The 13,534-nt window shown below is 50.5% G+C and overlaps 1 protein-coding gene and 1 long non-coding RNA gene across 2 annotated transcripts in view; one reads left to right on the plus strand and one right to left on the minus strand.

Annotated features, from left to right (window-relative positions):
- Nucleotides 1–3,208: 3,208 nt before the first annotated feature.
- On the minus strand, nt 3,209–11,311 carry LOC132515056 (uncharacterized). The gene is made up of 2 exons (XR_009539024.1): nt 11,208–11,311; nt 3,209–4,572 (listed from the first exon to the last, which is right to left on the minus strand). It is a non-coding gene; the product is annotated as an uncharacterized LOC132515056 (long non-coding RNA).
- Nucleotides 11,312–11,756: 445 nt separating this feature from the next.
- Nucleotides 11,757–13,534, plus strand: part of WASF2 (WASP family member 2) — a 71,492-nt gene continuing 69,714 nt past the window's right edge. The window contains exon 1 of the mRNA XM_060140913.1: nt 11,757–11,927. The gene's annotated coding sequence lies outside the window, so the exon portion shown is untranslated. The remainder of the gene's footprint in view (nt 11,928–13,534) is intronic.

Below are 13,534 nucleotides of genomic sequence, written 5' to 3' on the forward strand. Positions count from 1 at the left end.
AGTACAGGGTGCTATGGGCTGTGGAGTGGAAGGAACTGATCTAATCTGGGAGCAGTCAAGGAAGGCTTCTCAAAGGAGGTGAGGGATAAGCTGAACTGTCAAGAATGAGTAGGAATTAAAGCGGGAATGAGTCTCAGCCTCTATCTGACAACGCACAAAAATTAATCCACGATGAATCATGGACCTAAAGGTGAAAGCTAACACTATAAACTTCTAGAAGAACACATATGGCAATAACTTCATGATCTTGGGATAGGCAAAGATTTCTTAGGCATCAAAAGCACTCAACATAAAATATAATTATCAGGTGATGGGGAAAAGCATTCGAGACAGAGAAAACAGTATGTGTGAAGACCCAGAGGAAAGGGCAAGGTGTGATTGAGAGAACTGAGAAAGGGCCAGAAGACGCGGAGGCAGGGGGACAGGGAAGCGAGAGAAAGTCCACGAGGAGGCAGGGACCAGACTACCCAGGACTTTCTGGGTTGTATTGGGAGTTGAGCCTTTATCCTGAGGGTACTAAGCAGTGAGAGAAGCATTTTTAAAAAGGGGGAGTGACAGGAGCACCAACTGAAGCAACAGTTGCGGATAATGTGATCTTAACCTGGGTTTACAAAGAGTTCTACCTTCTTTGATGTGCCCAGGATTGCAAGGGGTTGCCAACACAAAAAGGAAAATAAAAGGGAACACTCCCCTTCCTCCCTGCTCAGCAACCAGACAAGGCCAGGCTTGGATTCTGCTTCCTTGCAAATCAAGATGTAGTTTTACAACCTGAAAAGTCACTTAATCCAGGTGCCAGGATGAGGCGGGGCATGGCAGGCGGCAACCTGGGCTATGAGGCCCTGTCCTGGCGGGCCCAGCCCTGGTCTTAGAGCAACTGGAGTCTCCCAGCTCCCACCCACGCCCCAGCTCCTGTTATAGCCCTACCTCACCCCTGCTCAGCACCTGAACCTCCTCACCTCCTCTCCCTTCTCTTCTTCCCTCAGAGGACTGAAGAGTCCTGGCCAGAAGAAAGAGCCCAGAGGTCAGGGGTTTCTTCTACCCACTTCCACTCCCATACACATACCAACATACCCCACACCAGAGCTGGAGTGGGACTCAGGCAACCAGGTCCCAGCATCCTTCAGGCCTCCTCCCTGCAAGGTGCTCAAGAAAAGCACTGAAAGTGGTGACTCCATTCAATTCTACCAACACTGTTTGAGCACCTGCTGCATGCCAGGCATGGGCTAGAGTTAAGAATGTATTGTTTCTGCTCTCCTGGAACTCTTGGGGTAACGGGGAAAAGAGTGCAACAACAATATTACAAGTGCTTTACAGAGGTGCAAAGTGCAAGCGAGTCTGGAAAGTGAGACTGATTTCACTTAGGGAACAGAGTATGAATACCAAGAAAAATTTCCTCCAAGAGGTGACATTTGAGCTGGGTCATAAAGAATAGTAAGACTGACAGTAAGAAATGCTCTTGGGCTTCCCTGGTGGCACAGTGGTTAAGAATCCACCTGCTGATGACGGGGGCACGGGTTTGAGCCCTGGTCCGGGAAGATCCCACATGCCGCGGAGCAACTAAGCCTGTGCACCACAACTACTGAGCCTGCGCTCTAGAGCCCGCGAGCCACAACTACTGAAGCCTGCGCACCTAGAGCCCGTGCTCCGCAACAAGAGAAGCCACTGCAGTGAGAAGCCCGTGCACTGCAACGAAGAGTAGCCCCTGCTCGCTGTAACCAGAGAAAGCCCGCACGCAGCAACGAAGACCCAACGCAGCCAAATATTAAAAATAAAAAAAAATAATAAATAATAAAAAAATAAAAGAAATGCTCTTTGTAGCAGAGGAAAGGATAAGAATTACAGGAACTATTGGGCATGTCGGGTGCTGTGCTCAGCACTGTATGTATTCATTTAATCCTTACACTGACTCTATGAAGAGGTATCATAATTATGCCCATTTCCCCAGATGTGGGAACTGAGGCTTATAGAAGGGAACTGATTTGTTTACAAACTTCCACATCTAGTAAGTGGCAAAATTCAGACTCGGACCCAGGTTTGTCTTCTTCCATGCTCTTAACTTCAACTGCATAGAGTGGCTTGGCCAAAGGACATGTGGAGGAGAGGGGCAGGAAGTGAGACTGGACAGGTGGAGGCAGGAGTTGGGTGGTAGAAGCCTTGGTGAGGAGGGTGGGCTTTACCCAGAGAGCAAAGGGGAGCCATGGAAGGTTCATTAGTGAGGGAAGGGGTAAAGAGGGGTAGCACCCACAATTAGCTTTCTGTTTTTAGAGGCCCACTTTGAAGGAGGAGAAACTAGAGACAGAGAAACCTGTGTAAGAGTTGCTATAAAAATCCAAGGAAAAGATGGGCATTGAAGGATGGAAAAGAAGGGGTACACTGGGAGACATCGAGCAGAACCAGGGGACTGAATGGCTCTGGCAGATAAAGTGGAAGGAGGAATCAGAGATGACGTCTCAGGTTTTTGGCCTGTATGTTCGAGAAAGAAGCCCAATAATTGGTCTGTAACAATACATTGGGTACCCCCTCCCATCACCACGGCTCTACACGTGGCACCTGCAAAACTCACTCCTGGAAGGTGCTTTAGTCTTTTCCAAATGCTCATGTGTATATTCATAACCTGTTTGTGTCCTCATTCACCCAATGTATGTGGAGCACTTACTGTATGCCAGATGTTCTGGGAGCTGGGATGGACAAGGAACAAGCTGAATCTGCCTGACTAGTGGGGCAGCCTGGGGTCTGGATTTGAATCCTGGTTCTGCAACTTCTTTCTTTTTTTTTTTTTTTTTGCGGTACGTGGGCCTCTCACTGCTGTGGCCTCTCCCGTTGCAGAGCACAGGCTCCGGACGCGCAGGCTCAGCGGCCATGGCTCACGGGCCCAGCCGCTCCGCGGCATGTGGGATCTTCCCAGACCGGGGCACGAACCCGTGTTCCCTGCATTGGCAGGCGGACTCTCAACCACTGCGCCACCAGGGAAGCCCTCTGCAACTTCTTTGTATTGAGTCCTGGCTCAGCCTCCAGCTTGCTGTGACGTCAGGTTATTTACTAAATCTCTCATTGTCTTAGTTTCCTCATCTGTAAAATGGGAAAACTAATCATACCTGGCACAGGGATTCAATGGGTTAATACGTGGAAAGTCTCCGGCACTGGGTAAGCCTTTTGTGTCAGCTATTATTATTACAGAATTCACATTTTAGTGGGGAGACAGAGCCAATTACACAATTAATTATTTAATTACAACAGTGATAAATACCTTGAAGGAGCATCACGGTCTGGAGGTGAGGGAGGGCTCCCCAGAGCGAGGGATGGTCCGGCTGAGCTGAGCTGAGCAAGCTGGGGCTGGCCAGGTGAAGCGTGAGGAAGGGAGGGGCCTTTGAGGCAGAGGGGTCTCTGAGTAGGCTGACCCTCAGGCAGAAGAAGGTGCTGAGAGGTCTGTATTTCTGTAACTTTACCTCTTTGAAACCTCAAAATGGTGCTGAGACTAGGCCAGGCAGATACTCTGCCCCCATTTTCCAGAAAGGGCGCTAAGGCCCAGAGAGGAAGAGCGACTTAGCTGGTCAGTGACAGGGCCTCCTGATTGTTGCTCTGCCCCCACTGATCCAGGGGGCTGGAGGGGACAGGCTGAGAAGAGGCCTTTGTCCCTTTGCCTGCTGGGGTGGGAGCGGCAGGAACTGAGGCCGCAGCTGGCCACCAGCAGCTGTGGCGGCCAGAGCTGCATTCCTTCCCCTGCCAGCAGAGCAAGTCCAGGCTCATGGCAAGGGCTGGGAACGTTCTTTTTGGTTTTTTTTTTTTTTATAAAAAGGCACTTTAATCAACATTAAGTCGTGACTTCAAACAGACACAGCTCCCAACTGTCCTCCCTAACCCTGGGTCTCTCCAACTCCCCAGGGTAAGCCCCCAGGCAGCCAAGTTTCGGGGAAAGGGAATGAGGCCTGGACTTGGAGTCCAAAGACTTTGTGGTGAGTCCTGGCTCAGCCTCCAACTTGCTGTGTGACCTCGGGCAGGCCACCAGCCCTCTCTGGGCCTGAGTGTCCTCTGCGAAACAGGGAAGGGAGGGTTGGATGACATCAGGTGTGTGTGGGGCGGGGAGAGCCCAGCAACTGGCTTCAGCCAGCTGCAGCAGCTTTGCTGCCCTTCAAGTTGGAGGCACTGGGGCCTCGGGGGTCCGGAAGCTTGGGACAGGCAGCCTTTCATCTCTGCTGGCCCAGGGTCGCTGCAGGTTGGCAGGCCCCACATCCCGAGATCGCGTTTCAGGCTGGAAGAGGCCTTCCTGTGACCTCAGCCAGCCAGCCCTGCCCCTGCCCCCTCCTCCCCATTCTCACCAGAGGGAAGCAGGCAGCATCCCGCCCAAGGTCACTGGCCAGCAAGTGGCTGTCCTTCGGCCTGCCCTTCCCTCCCACCCGAGCCAGCCCCCACCGGCCTCCCACTGTAAAGCCTCAGGTCTCCTGGGCCATTAGGAATCTGCCAAGCGAGGCGTGGTCTTTTTCCTCTCTCTTGTTTCTTGGCTTGTTTTCCTGGTTCTCCAATAGCCGCCTCCTGCAAAAGCCTCTGGGTGCGTGCACAGGAACATTTTTCTTTCTTAAAAAAAAAAAAGAGAGAGAGAGAGAGAAAGAAAGAGAGAGAAATGCAGCCACAATTTGGGTAAAAAAGCAACCAACTCCTTAAGCCTCCCCTGTAACCTCTGGCTCCTCAGCAGGGTTGGCTCCAGCCACTGGGAAGGAAGGCCCTGCTGGGGTGAGAGGCCTGGGCTTGTTTCCCGCCCGCCCCCTCCTCACCCGCCTCTGTTCTCCTTCAGGGTTTGGTCTGACTTCTGGAGCCAGGAGGAGACAAGCTGCAACGCTCAGCAGGGCTAAGAAAGCATGGGGGTGCTGACGGGGTTGGCCAGGGCCTCTGCCCCTCTGCCCACTTGGCCACCTTCTAGGGAGGTTATAGGATCAGGATTTTCCACCCCTAACCCATTGCCTCTACTCCTGCTTTCATTCCTTCCTTCTTCTCTCCTAGGAGTTGTCGGTCTCTCCACTGCAAGTACCCTGCAGGTTCCCTGTGTGCCATCTCCCATCTCACTGCTTCATTGTCCAGCACAGGGCTTGGCTTTCTTTTTGTGAAAGCCATACCCTTTCACAATCCAAGCCTCTATACACTCAGACCGCTCTGTAGAAGGGGCACTCAATGTCCCTGCCACATCTTGCTCTGTCTGCAGAACCCTTAATTAATTCTCTCTTGCAGCCCCAGCATCTGGGTCAGTGCTTGAAACATAGTGGGTACTTGGTGTCTCTTGCATGAATGAATTCAAACCACAAAAAGGTCTCTAGCAATATTCAGAATGATCTTGCAAAAGGGACATCTGATCATGGCACATCCAGCTAAAACCCTTCCGTGCCTCCCCAGCACCCTTAGAATCCAGTCCGATTCTCCGTCCCTACCTCGTCCCATTTGCCAGCTCTCATCAAAGGATTTCCTTTTTTCCCCAACATGCCATCTTTTCTCTTGCCTCTGGGCCTTTGTACTTATGCGAAATTCCCCCTGCCCGCCACACCCTCCCCAACTCTCCCCTGGCTGACTCCCTCTGGCCTGTCACCCCGTCAGATTACCCAATGAGCAGAGCAGCATGTATTTAGAACACCAGCAAAGGAGGGGCACTAGAAACATTATTTTTTAAAAAATAATTTGATGTATGATAATTTAAAAAACATTTATATAGTGTTCATCGGAAAAATCTGAAGTTTATTGGAGTTCCTTACTCTCATTTTACAGTTGGTTTTGTTTTTATGTTGAATTTACGTAATGGCTGGGGTGGTGGTAGGTGATATAATCTGGCTCTGATCTTTAAATCTCAGCCTAGACATCAACTACTCCTCCAGGAAGCCTTCACTGACCCACTGACAAGCTTAGGTCTCTTTTTTGGTAGTCCCAAAGCCCCTCTGGATTTTTCTTTAATGTTGCTATTTTTGCTTTACTTGTTGCTTTCCATCCCCTGACACCAAGTCTGTAAGCTCCCTGGGGGCCCAGTTAATTTCTTTCCACCTCTGTATCTGCAGCGCCCAGTACAAGACCTGGCATAGAACTGACCCCAGCATGTTATTCTCTAGCCTTTATTGACTCAGTCTCCCTTGCAGGGTCTGCACTATACATCATATTCTATGTCTCTACTTCATAACTGTCTGAGGAATTCCTACTCACCCTTCAAGACCCCACTCAAATGACTCCTCTTCTGGTAAGCCTGCCCCAATCCTCCAGTTAAGTTCTATGCTTCTGTGAGCTCACAGCTCCTGCTGCAATTGGTGTCTGCCTCTTTTACTGTAATTTTTATGTATGTGTTTTCTCCCTCACCAGATTGGGAGCCACTCGAGGCAGAGACTGAGTGGATTGATCCCTGGGTCCCCAGTGCCGTGCCCAGGCCTGGCCAGAGCTGTCAGCAATAGATGCTCATTAAATTAATAGACTGGAAGATGTAACAAAGGAGGGAAAATTCAGGCAGGATTTTGAAGGTGGGAGGAAAAAAAAGAATAACATGTACTTACTGAGGGCATAGAGTCAGTACAGATAAAAGCAAATAAAACTACCACTGAGAGCATCATAGTATGATGGGTAAGAACAGAGATAAGCTCTGCCTCTCATTGCCTGTGTGGCCTTGTGTAAGTTATAGAACTTCTCTGTGCCTCAGTGTCCTCATCTGTAAAATGGGGATAGTAATGGTCCACCTCACCAGGAATTAAATAGGCTAATATATGCAAGGTACTGAGAGCTGTGCCAGGCACACATGGGCACTGGGTGTGTTTGCCATCATTGTTATTATCTCCATTGCTGAGCGCTTTGGTTGCGCCCCGGCACTTTCATCTGGCATCTTACTTCGTCCTCACAGCAGCTTCAGAAGAAGGGATTGTTGTGTCCTTTTACAAAGAAATCAGGTGTAAGCAGGCCAAACAGCTTGCTAAGGCCACTCACTGGGTAAGCAGCAGGAATGGGATTTGAACTCAAGTCTTTCTGGCCTGCCACCCACACATGTTCCTTGACTGTGTGGCACCTGCCTGCAGGAGGAGGGGGAGGGAGAGAAGATGGCACAGTGGGAAGGCAGGGAGGCTTCACCGAGCTGGGGCCTCGGGAGCAGAGCGGCAGGCGTTTTTCTAGAGCTTTCATTTCTGTCTGCCTCTTCTGAGCAGGTGAAAAACCCCATAGAGGGCCCTTCATTGAGCCCTCCCCCTTCCCCTACCCCTCCCGGTGCTGCCTCGTCCCCCACGCTGGGAAGGGGGAGGTCAGGCTTGCAGTGTGGGAGATGCAGGAAAGGGGAGTGAGGTGGTGGGGGAGCATCATTCCAGATCCTTTCCCTCCAGCACCGCCCCCCACCTTCCCCATCAAAGTCGCTCCGGGAGGAGAGAGCATTCCAGGTGGAAGGAATGGCAAATGCAAAGGCTGTGGATTCAGGATGTGGAGGCGGGGAAAGCCTGCAAGCTTGGCTGGAACTGAGGTTCGGGGGCCCCCTGGGATTGCTCAGTGGAGAAGAACTTGTTTGACGAGAAAGGGGGGAGAGAGAGAGAGAGAGAGAGAGAGAGAGAGAGAGAGAGAGAGAGAGAGAAAGAGAGAGAGAGAGAGAGAGATGCAGTGGACCCAGCCAGAGCTGAGGATGCCAGAGGCAGGGCAGTGGCTGGAGTCCATTCTGGCTCTGATCACAGTACTCTCCACCCTCTTGCCCTCAGGCAGGGGTGGTGTGGAGCGGCCAGGGTGATTCTCCTTAGTCCCTCTGCTCTGAATCCCTAGAATCCCTTAGCCGACTGTGCTCTGCCAGCTCTGTACTAGGCATTGGCTCATGGCTTTTTATGCATTCTTTCACTATGTTTTGTCTCCAGCCCTACAAGATCAGTATTATTCACTCTATTTTATAGATGAGAAAACTGAGGCTAAGACTTCCCCAAGGTCACTCAGGCATAAAAGGGAGCTCTGGGACTCGAATCCAGGACTGTTTCCAGAGATGGCAATTTTCCTGCTATACGCTATACTGGCTTCAGCTGCTTTCCTGGAGTGCTTGCCATCCCCATAGCAACAGGAGAGGAAGGCTTGTGCTGAGAGCACTTTATAGTTTATGCAGGACTTGTTTTTTCTGCTCCTCACAACAGCCCTGTAGGCAGAGCTATTATCATCCCTGTTTTATAGATAAGGAAACTGAGGCTCAGAGAGAGGGTGTGACTTGGCTAAGACAGAACCATTAAGTGGCACAGCTGGGACTCAAACCCAGTTCTGGTGACTCTACATGTCTTTTTGCTTCCCCTTGCAGAGGGAGAAGTTCTGTTCCCTGATCTTATCAGCCTCAGGGGACAGGAAACAGGCAGGGGTTATTTTTTAGAATTGGGGGGAAAGGAATGGGGCTTGGTCTTCAGAACCTGGGATTTATGGGCAATGAATTATTTCATCGTTCCAGGTGATAACTCCTTGGGTAGTAGAGGGAGGGCTTGCCCCTCAAGACCAGCAATCCCTCTCAAGTTCCAAGGTTGGGTTTAAACTCCAGCCATGCTGTTTCTCTACTGGCTGGCCTTGGGCAAGTCACTTAACCTCTCTGTGCTTCCTTTATCTCATTTGTAAAATGATGATAATAACAGGCCCTAATTTATAGGACTGCTGTAAGAATTTATGAGTTAATACCTATAAAACACTTAGCACATGGCTGGCACATAGCAAATGCTCAAAGTTAGTGCTTATTGGCAGTGCCGTGTGGCTTGTGGGATCTTAGTTCCCTGACCACGGATTGAACCCACACCCTTGGCAGTGAAAGCGTGGAGTCCTAACCACTGGACCATCAGGGAATTCCCAGTATTAGTATTAAGATGCACAACACCACTCCCTCTGAAAGCAACCTATCTCCATTGCCTAAAAGGAGAAACAAAGTCTCCTGTTGCCAGACAACCTTCAAGCAAAGCCCCAGAATCTTATCTAGTACGGGTAGTAACTGCTGACATCAATAATAATAATAACTATTATTAAGGTGAACACTCAACAACTGCTACTTATGTGCCAACTACCGTGCTAACTACTTCACATTTATTATCTCATTTAATCTTCACAGCTCTGGGAAATAGAAGCAATTATGACCCCCAGTTTACAGATAAGGAAACTGAGGCTCAGAGAGGTGACATCACCTGCCCAAGGTCACACTGCTAGGAATTGGTATAGATGTGATTTGAACCCAGGCTTGCCTGACTCCAAAGTCTTCTATGACAATTAAGGTCAGATGACAACTTGCCCAGTGCACAGGTGCTTATATCAGCTCTCTCCCAAATGCATCTCCAAATGCATCTGCTGCCTCAGGCTCACTTCCTTCCATGCTTCGAAGACCAAGCATCATTTATGGAGTGACTTTTGTGCGCCAGAATGTTTTATACACATTTCCACACTGAATCCTCACTCTCCACCTTATGCCCTTCTAGCACTATTCCCATTTCTCAGAAGAGTAGCCGAGGCACAGACGTGTGGTGACTGCTTAAGGTCATACAGTCCAAGATGAGATGGCTGAGCCAAGATTCAAACCCAGGTGGGTTGGCCTCAAAGCAGGGACTATCAGAAAAGAACACAGACCCTTGGAGAACTGCCTCACTTTCAAGGCCAGGTTCCCTCCCCTGTTAACACCTTATTTGTTTAGGCTCTAAGCAACAGCTCCGCCCTCCCTCCCCAATGCCACTATCCCCCTTGGCCTAGATGCCTTCCACACCCTTTCTCTTGGCCTGCAACACTTCTCCCAACCACCAGCTGCTTAGTCAACCCCCACTCACCAACTCACCTCTTCAGGAAGCTTCCTGTGTCCCCACCCCATTCCCTGACATTTACTCTCATAAACACATTGTACTTTGCCTCCTGTTCCTTATCACGGTTTCTAATTGTATTTTGATTTGTCTGATCATTTGTTTAACAACTTGTTTCCTCATCAAACTGTAAGCTCCATGAGGGTCTGAGTCTGTTTTGCTCCTCATTGCAGCTGCACCACTGGCAGGCTGCCCTACACATGGTTGGTGTGTAATAATTTTTTACTGAATGGATGAATCCATGAATGAATAAATAGCTATCAGGCACTTTACACACATGACTCATTAATTCCACAATTAACTCATTGAATCCTCACAACTGCTCTGTTCCCATTTTAGAGAAGACTTAGGTGAGGCTGAGAGCTAGAAGGTAGTGGAGCTTAGATTCATCTTGGGTCAGTCTGCCCCTAAAGTCACTGACCTCTACATAGCACCTGCTGCCTCCCAGCACCCAGTGGCCACAGGCAGGATTTAAATAGTCATTGGTTGTCAGACCACACTGCCCAACTTGAGCCTGGAGGTCACTGACTCAGCAGGCACTGGGGCCTTGTCGGCACCACCCAGTTGGTAGTTTCTGCCCTTCTAAAGTCTTAGGCTGCTCTCCCTCCCACTCCCTTTTTGGCTTCCTTCCTTTCCAGAGAGGGAAAAGGACTAGGAATTATAGCCAAGGCAGCCCTTCTGAGGAAAACAATTCTGTGGTGAAAAGAGCCCAGTTCTGAGAGCAGAGAGACATGGATTTAAGTCCTGGAATGGAGACTGCCCCTCTTGGAGCTTCTGCGTCTTGTTCTGGATTCTACCTGGGTTTCTGAACCAAGTGTCATCCCTTACCCACTTCCTGATTCCTAGGCCCCCAGAAACAGCTCGGGTGCACCACTAGGATCACTTTTCCCAGGAACCTTGGTGATTAACAATAGCTGGGGGGTGGCCTGTGCCTAAGTTTATGGTGACCAGAGAGATGGGGGACTGGCCTGGCACCCTCAAGTCCCTCCCTGGAATGCTAAGGGGTTGGGGGAGGGAAGTCTCTCTCAGGGGACACCACACCTGGAAGGGAGAAATACGGGAATGGAAGCCAAAAGATATAGGTTTGAGACCCAGGGTCATTTCAAATTCCCTGGGTGACTCAGGGTAAGTCATGGAGTTTTCAGTTTCCTCTTCTGCAAAACGAGGACAGTATCTGCCTTACAAAGTTGCTCTAGAGAACTAACTGAGGTACAGGTGAATTTGTCACACTGATACCCAGCCTGCAACCCTTTATAATCGACAAGGCGCACATATACACACTCATGCATGAATCCTTAACAAATACCCCAGGGCACGAGGCAGACATGACTACTCTTACTTTGCAGGACAAACTGAGACTCAGGTAAGTTCAGAGAGCTGTCTGTGGTCAGAGTGCGGTGGCGGCTGAACCAGGGTCCAACTCACCTGACCCTGGCCTTTCAGAACCATCTCCCAATCCCAGGACCCCGGGCCTCGCCCCGGACGGATCCTTTAACAGCGGGCTGGAGCCTAGGACTCACTCTCCCCACCCTACTCTTTGCCCGGCCTGAGACCGGGAGGGAAGGGATAAAACTACCACCAACTTTAGGGGTGTCCACAGAAAGTTCATAGGCTTGGCCCCTTCCTTCCACCAAAGGTACTGGTTATTTGAACTCTAACAAGACGAATTAGCCTCTCAATACACTTTGTACGCGTTTTTACACTTTCTTAGGTGGGATTTTCCTACTTTGAATTTAGGAGTTGGTTTAGTTTAAAATCCACCCCCACTTCACTTGGTTTGCCCCTTGCTGTTTACTCCGATTACGGAAGTAGCTCGGGTGGAGCTCCCGGGACAGTACCCTTGAGTACGTCGTTTGCGTAACTATTTAACTGACATTCTACTCAGGCCAATGGAATGCCCGGAAGCACCAGGCAGGTGGGGCAGAGAGCCAATCAGGGCGTTTGGCGGGGTGTGGCTGCGTCCCGGGGCGGGGAATCGCGTAATGGCGGACGCGGGCCGGTTTAGCGCGGCTGGGGGCGTAGCGCGCTGAGGGGGGTCGGGCTGTGTGGCAGCCCGCGACGCGGCCGGCGAGAACAGACCCCGTGCGGAGAAGGGCGGCCGGCCGACCAGCCCCGCTGTTGCTGAGGGCGACCGCGCGAGACCAGGTGAGCATCAAGTCCCCGCGGGCTGGCCCGGCCGTGAGGCGCCGGGCCTGGTCGGGCCGCCCCTCCCAAGCAGCGCAGGGTCCTGGGGGAGTGGGTGCCGCGCCTCCTGCCGCAGACCGGCAGAGACCCGGTGAGCGGTCGGCGAGGGGTGGCGCCTTACAATACACTCACCTCCCCAGGGAGAGGTGTGCCGGAGATCCCCTCGGAGGCTTGGAGGGGCCCGCGAGTCTGTGAAGCTGGGAAAGTGTCCCAAGCTGACCTAGCGCTGCCACCAGCTCGTCGTGTGACCTTGGGCAAGTCACTTCTCTCTCTGGGCCTCGTTTTACCCATTTGTAAAACGAAGGCTTTGCAGGCAGATGTACATGAGTTGGATCCCAGACGTTGTCTGAGATCTTGGGCAAGTTCTTCTCCAGGCGGAGCCTCAGTTTCCATGTCTGGACCATGAAGGCGTTGAAGTGCTCTTTGAGACCTCTGGCCTAAGTTGCAGAGTGGAGGAGAGGAGTGTGTGTGTGTGTGTGCGCGCGTGTGTGTGTGTACGTACGTGTGTGTACAGGATGGTCTGCAGAGTAAGGAGGAGAGTTAGCTAAAGGGGCCCATTGAGGAAGGCTCTGGATGGACCCTAGGCTATGATGAGGTGGAGTCCCGTTTTCTTGGTCCTCCAGGATCCTAGAGTCTCTGAGATGGGGGAAGTTTTATACAGTTAGTTCTCCATAGAATCAGAGAAGAGGAAGGAATCCTTGGAGCCTTTTGGGGCTATGATTGAAATTTAGGCCCCAAAGAATTCAGGAGGGTTAGGAGGAGGAGGAGGGGGAGCATTTATGGTGCTCCTACTATGCGTCAAACATATGTTCTTGTTTAATTTTTACAGCCTCATTTGAGAATTTACACATAAGGAAACTAAGTTTCAGAGGAGTTAAGTAACTTGCCCAAGGTCACACAGTAAGGTACACAGCTTACCATCATTAAGGTGTTTTCCTTAGAGAGTCACTGGGCAAGGGGGAATTGTCCACTTAAAGGAAGTTTGCTTTGTCACAGATGGGGGTCAGGTTCCAGTCCCAGACACTTGAATTGACTTCTAGCATGGAGACAGGATGGGTCTTGATCTCTGGATGGTTAATTATAAGTACGTCCCCTTTGTGCAGTCTGTGAGTTGGAAAGGACCGTTACTAAATTGTAAAAGTCACTTTGAAGTGGATCAGAACCTCAGAGAACTCAGTTTGAATCCTGACTGCATGGCCTGTGGAAGAAAGTTCACCAGCTATTGGTGCATAGACTTGACTCTTGGTTCAGAGCGGTGCTAGCCCAGTAGCTTTTTCTCTTCCCTAAGAAGGCCAAGTTTTCCTGGGGTGGAAGAAATTTCCCATTTGTTAGTGCAATCCAAAGTCTTTGGATTCCTGGGGTGAAAGGTTCAATAGCCGGCCTCTTGATTAAAGGAAATACTCCTTTCTTTGTGCTCCCTGTTACTTGACTTCTAGATGAGTGAAGATTGTGGACTTGGAGTGGGTACTATAGATAAATTGCAGCCCTTAATTTTTCCAAGCCTCAGAGCTTTTTGTTAATCAAAATGGTAGGACGGCAGTGTGTATTGTTCTCGTATGTCAACGGTA

The sequence above is a fragment of the Lagenorhynchus albirostris genome, chromosome 2, assembly GCF_949774975.1.
Source record: "Lagenorhynchus albirostris chromosome 2, mLagAlb1.1, whole genome shotgun sequence".
NCBI lineage: Eukaryota > Metazoa > Chordata > Mammalia > Artiodactyla > Delphinidae > Lagenorhynchus > Lagenorhynchus albirostris.